Raw genomic sequence first — 6,155 nt, 5'->3', positions numbered from 1 at the left:
TATTATTTTAACACGTAGTCAATATAAAAATTATTCATAAGATTTTTACATTCTTTTCTCATACTAAGTCTTTTGAAATATTGTATTTTTCAAGTATAGTACATCTCAATTCAGACTAGCCACATTTCAGTTTCTCATAGTCACATGTATTATTGGACAGCATAGTTAAAACACTTTAGTCATAAGAGAATGCTCAAGATCTATTGCTAAATAAAAAGGCAGACCGCAAAACTATGCTGTGTGGTCTAATTGTGTAACACACGCATGAAAATATACATATGTATGGATAGTAGAAAATAGTATTGAAAAGAGTCCACAACAGAAACTTGTATTGGGGATAATTTTTTATATTTTGTCTACTTTTATGTATTCTCTGTTTGATCATGCCTTTCTTTTATAGTTAGAAAAAAAATGTGATTTTCTAAAGGAGAGATATATTTGTTTCTTATTATCACTGTAACAAACTACGAAAAACTTACCTTAAAACAACACAAATTTGTTACCTTACAGTTCTGTAGTTCATTAGTCTGAAACAAGTCTCACTGGACTAAAATCAGTGTGCCAGCAGGGTTGTATTCCTTCTGGACACTTTAGAGCAGACTCTGTTTCCTTGCTTTCTCCAGCTTCCAGGGGCTGCCTACATTCCTTGGCTCATGGTCCCCTTCCTCTATTTTCAAAGCCAGCTATGTTGCATGTCTCTGATCCTGATTTCGATGTCACATCTCCCATTCTGACTGTTCTTTTCTGCCTCCCTCTTCCATAATCTCCCTTGTGATTACATTGGGTTTACTTGGATAATCAAGGATAATCCTCCTATTTTAATGTCAGCTGATTAGCGACCTCAATTTCATCCGCAACTCCATTCCCCTTTGCTTCATAACATAACATGATCCAGGGATTAGGCCATAGAACCCAACTTGGAAGGGTCATTATTCTGCCTACCACAAAAGGCATAGTCATGATTGCACTATCTAAAAAATATCTCTATTCTCCTCTCAGGGATATGGTAGGACTATACTTCCCTGATGCCTTTAAAGTTAGGATATGACTCGCTTTGGCCAATGCAATAGAAGTGGAAGTGACATGCGTCAATTCTGGGTAGAAGCTTTACAACACAACGTGTGTCTGCCATGTTCTCTTTGCCCTGACTTTGTTATAAGGGAAGTATTGATTGAAATGGCACTTATGTCAGCTGGATCTGAGAAAGATTAAGATAAGCAGAACCTTCCTACTATTTTTCACTGGCCAGACTCTGTGAGTGAGAAATAAATGGTATGGTAGTGTGTTATTCCACTGAGATTCAGGGGTTGTTTGGTCCTATAGACAAACTTAGCTTGTCCTGACTGGTAGAAGAGGTTAAGAAATGTATCTGTTTTAGTTAGGGGTGTGTGTGTGTGTGTGTGTGTGTGTGTGTGTGTGTGTAAATGCTGAGACAGGTTAAGTGATAGAGACCATGAGAGTGTGAAGAGGAAATGGGGACATTAAGGGGGTGGGGGACACTGGAAATAAGCTATCTTGATCACCATACTTTCTCCTAAGTTAGAACAAAATGGCTTATCCATGTTAGGGGCATCTTTGGGCCCACCTTTGACCTCTAGAGAAGCCCTAAATTTTGTAATAGAACCCATCTGCTGCTCAAGAGCCCTTCAGCTGCTAGCCCAAGGGAACCCTGGATGTTTGGGGCCCTCAGGAGGGGTTTTCCCTGAGGCATCACCTCCCCAAGGCTTCTTAGGCTGGTAAGGTACTATATTCTAGGGGACTCTGGACTCCCTGAAGTTTGTATGTGGATCAGGGACATGTTTTCATGCCATCCCAAGACTGAGCTACTGCCTCACTGTATCTGTAAGCCGTATGAAGCATCCAGTAGTTTACAAAACATGTTCACTTTTGTGTTTCCATTTTGTCCTCTCAATAATCCCATGAGATGAACAGGGATTTTTGTTTTTTATTTTTATATTTTATTTTATTTTTTTCAACATTTTTATTTATTTTTGGGACAGAGAGAGACAGAGCATGAACGGGGGAGGGGCAGAGAGAGAGGGAGACACAGAATCGGAAACAGGCTCCAGGCTCTGAGCCATCAGCCCAGAGCCTGATGCGGGGCTGGAACTCATGGACCGCGAGATCGTGACTTGGCTGAAGTCGGACGCTTAACCGACTGCGCCACCCAGGCGCCCCTATTTTTATATTTTAAATTAAATGTTTATTTCTTTTGAAGGAGAGAGTGTGCATGCACATGCATGGGAGGGGCAGAGAGAGAATCCCAAGCAGGCTCCATACTGTCAATAAAGAGCCCAAAGTGGGGCTCGATCCCATGAACTACAAGATCATGACCTGAGCCAAGATCAAGGGTCAGACACTCAACTGACTGAGCCACCCAGGTGCCCCAGGGACTGTTTTTTAGATTAAGACACTGAGGATTACAGTGGTAGAAAAATAGAAGAACTGGGAATAGAATCTAGGGTGGGATTTGTCCCATACCAGGGCTGTGGAGAGTGCTTCCAGAGGAACAAATCTACCTCAGTGAACACCACTCATTAGTCTGTGATGATTTGTTGAGCACCTACTCTGTGCTCTGTGTTGCTCTCCCTAATGGCTGAGAGTATAGTCCCAAGAAGCCACAAAAGATACTCCCCAAATCAGTAGATAATTTCATAACCTTCCATTTCTGTTTAGTTGAGTAGATATATCCTCCTAGGTCCCACTTAGAAAATCTAAGAAGTTATTAATTCAGACTAATAGTAATGAGGTCTGTGAAACAGCTAAGTGCCAGATGTTGTGCTTTTCTGGCTACTTCAGAGCTAGCAGTAATTAAAAACAATTTTCCTGGAATTGAGCTGAGATCATCCACAGAAGCTCTACATAGAGATGTTCTGACCTGATAAAGCCCTCTATGAAATGAAGCTATTAACTGAAAGAGTCATGTTAAACTCAACTGCATTAATAATACAGAAAGGGGGAAAAATCAAAGTTTACTAGATAGAAAAGAAAAAACAAGCAAACCAAGAGAATATGGAAATACCATATTTTAACTTCTAAGAGGGCACAACAAAGCCAAAAGATATAAATTATCACTCTAAGATAGGACACTTGAAAACTTTTTAATTTATTTGAAAAAGAGAGTCTCTTAGTAGTTACATTGCGATCTCTCTTTGAACTTGTGTCGATTTTCATTTACAAATGTGTTGAACTAGTCATGGGTGCCTGGGTGGCTCCGTCAGTTAAGCATCCAGCTTCCGCTCAGGTCATGATCTCATGGTTTGTGGGTTCAAGCCCCGCATCGGGCTCTGTGCTGACAGCTCAGAGTCTGGAGCCTGCTTCAGATTCTGTGTCTCCCTCTCTCTCTGCCCCTCCCCTGTTTGTGCTCGGTCTCTCTCTCTCTCTCTCTCTCTCAAAAATAAACATTCAAAAATATTAAAAATAAATCGGGGTGCCTGGGTGGCTCAGTCAGTTGGGCATCCGACTTTGGCTCAGGTCATGATCTCACAGCTTGTGAGTCCCAGCCCCCTGTCGGGCTCTGTGCTGGCAGCTTAGAGCCTGGAGCCTGCTTCAGATTCTGTGTCCCTCTCTCACTTTGCCTCTCCCCACTGGTGCTCTGTCTCTATCTCAAGAAAAAATAAACATTAAAAAAATTTTTTTAATAAATAGATAAATCAAGGGGCCCAAGCAAACCTTTCAGAAAGGCCACCTCACCCATTACTACCTGAAAAAAAATGGATCAATCTGGCCCCATTCATACACCAAACCCCCTCACATTTACCTTTAGCCTTCTCTGGATTAGAAAAAGCCTGAATTTAAAATGTACCCAATATTCAAATTATAGCATATGAAGAATCAACAAATCTACATGTGGTATTTTGAGCATTTTAAACAATAAGCTAAACCAAATCCTCCCACTATAATTCAAAAAGTATTTGCATAGCACTTACTATGTTCCCCGTTCTGTGCCAGCCATTAGGGAGGGTGGTAAGGAATTGCAAAACCCAGCCTCTGTACTTTAGTATCTGGTAATTTCATTAAAGAGAAGATTCGTGAAACCCTATACAAGAGAATAAAGTTCAAACCAAAATGAGATGGAAATAGCTAATGCAGAGGAAAGTTCGGAAGAGGAAAGATCTGTGTGAGACGGACCATTCATTCATTCAACAAATATTTACCAAATATAGAACCGTGTGCCAAGCACTATTCTATACACTAAAGATATGGTATGAAAAAGACAAAGTTCTTGCTTTCATGGAGTTTATGTTGTCACATGGGACACAGAGAGCACACCAATAAACAAACAAATACATGCTATAGTGTCTGATGGTGGTTAAGTGCTGTGAAGAATGAAACAGAGTGCTAGTGTGGTGCCCTTTTAGATGGAGGCCAGGAACACCCTCTCTGAGGAGGTGACCTTTGAGCAGAATCCCTACTGATATGAGGAATGAGCCCCATAAAGATCTGGGAGAAGAGTGCTCTCTGCAAAGAGATCAGCAAGGGAGGTGACATGACGTGGCTGTGTTCCAGACAACAAAAAAAGGCTAACGGAACTGGAACTGAGTAAGTGTGGGGGAGATGTCCAGTCTGGCCCCAGAGACATCACTCAAGTGAAGTCTTGTTGTGGACTTGAAGTCCATGTTGACTTGACATGGGATTAGTTTGTCATCCTGAGCACATGGGGAGAACATTCCAGCTGATCAGTTAAATTTCTACCACCTGGTGCCATAAGGACTTATAATAGGGTTAGAGAAAAGTAAAGAGAATTAGAGAGTTACATTTCCTACATGTCTATAAGGCGTACATTTGAGGACTCAAGTTAACAGTTCTTATAACACATCTATTTGCTCCCTTATCAACTACTTTGGGTTTTAATTGCTAACTCTTTTTTAAAAAACTGTTCTCAGGGGCACCTGCGTGGCTTAGTCAGTTGAGCGCCTGATTTTGGCTCAGGTCATGATTTCATGGTTCGTGAGTCTGAACCCCACATTGGGCTCTGTGCTGACAGCTCAGAGCCTGGAGCCTGCTTGGATTCTGTGTCTCCCTCTCTCTCTGCCCCTCCCCTGCATTCTCTCTCTCTCTCTCTCTCTCTCAAAAATAAACATAAAAACATTTTAATAAAAAAATAAAATGTTTAAAAAAAACATTCTCAGATTGATGATGATAAAGGAAGCAAAATGGGAATGAATAATCCTATCTTCACACTGCCTTCTGTAAGCAGTGGCAACGGTCTTGCCTCTTTGAAGAGCTTTAAAACCCCTTTCAAGGCCTCTAAATTGAATTACCAATTTATAGGAAATACAAGGGACAGAGGACCATGTTAAACACCACCACAGGGATGTAGTTGGCAGAATCCAGACTGTGGGGAACTCTACAGAACAACCTGGTTTCTTCCAAAAAATTGTGAGGAACACAAAAAGGTAGACAGTGAGAAATGTAGGGAAAACCTATAGAGTAAAAGAGACTTCAGGAACATGTCAACCAATCACAATGTGCAGAACTTATATGGATCCCGACACAAACTGCAGAGAGGAAAGACAAAAAACCCTACAAATATTTATGACCTGGAGGTAACTGGAAATTTGAACATTAATAGTCTGTTTATGATATTAAGGAATTATTGCAGGAATAACTGTAGGAATTATTGTAGGAATATCATAAGGAATCTCTTTGTAGGATGGTAATGGCATTATGGTTTAGAAATACATACCAAAATATTTTCCAGTCTAACAAGATAATGATTAGTATTTACTTCAAAATCATATAAGTCGGCTCGGCAGATAGGTGGACAGGAGTAGGGGGCATTGATGGGGAGGGAAATAAATCAGGAGTCAGCAAACTGTTTCTATAAAAGGCCAGATCATGGCTGTGGGCCAAGGTCTTTGTTGCCACTACTCAACTCTGTCACTATTAAAGCAGCCACAGACAAAATATAAAGAATGAGTATGATTATATTCCAATGCAATGTTTATAAAAACAAGGCGTGAGCTGGACTTGGCCTTTAGTTACCCCTGGTCAAAATGATCATTATTGTAGCTGATTCATGGTTACATGGGAGTCCATTACATTACTCTGTCTACTTTAGCATATGTTTGACATTTTTCATCACACAATATTTAAAATGAGTTAACGTCTTTATCACATTATTCTCAAGACTCAGATCACTCATCAGCCTT

The sequence above is a fragment of the Acinonyx jubatus genome, chromosome F2, assembly GCF_027475565.1.
Source record: "Acinonyx jubatus isolate Ajub_Pintada_27869175 chromosome F2, VMU_Ajub_asm_v1.0, whole genome shotgun sequence".
NCBI lineage: Eukaryota > Metazoa > Chordata > Mammalia > Carnivora > Felidae > Acinonyx > Acinonyx jubatus.
The sequence above is the reverse complement of the archived record's forward strand: the minus strand, read 5'-3'. Positions refer to the sequence as shown.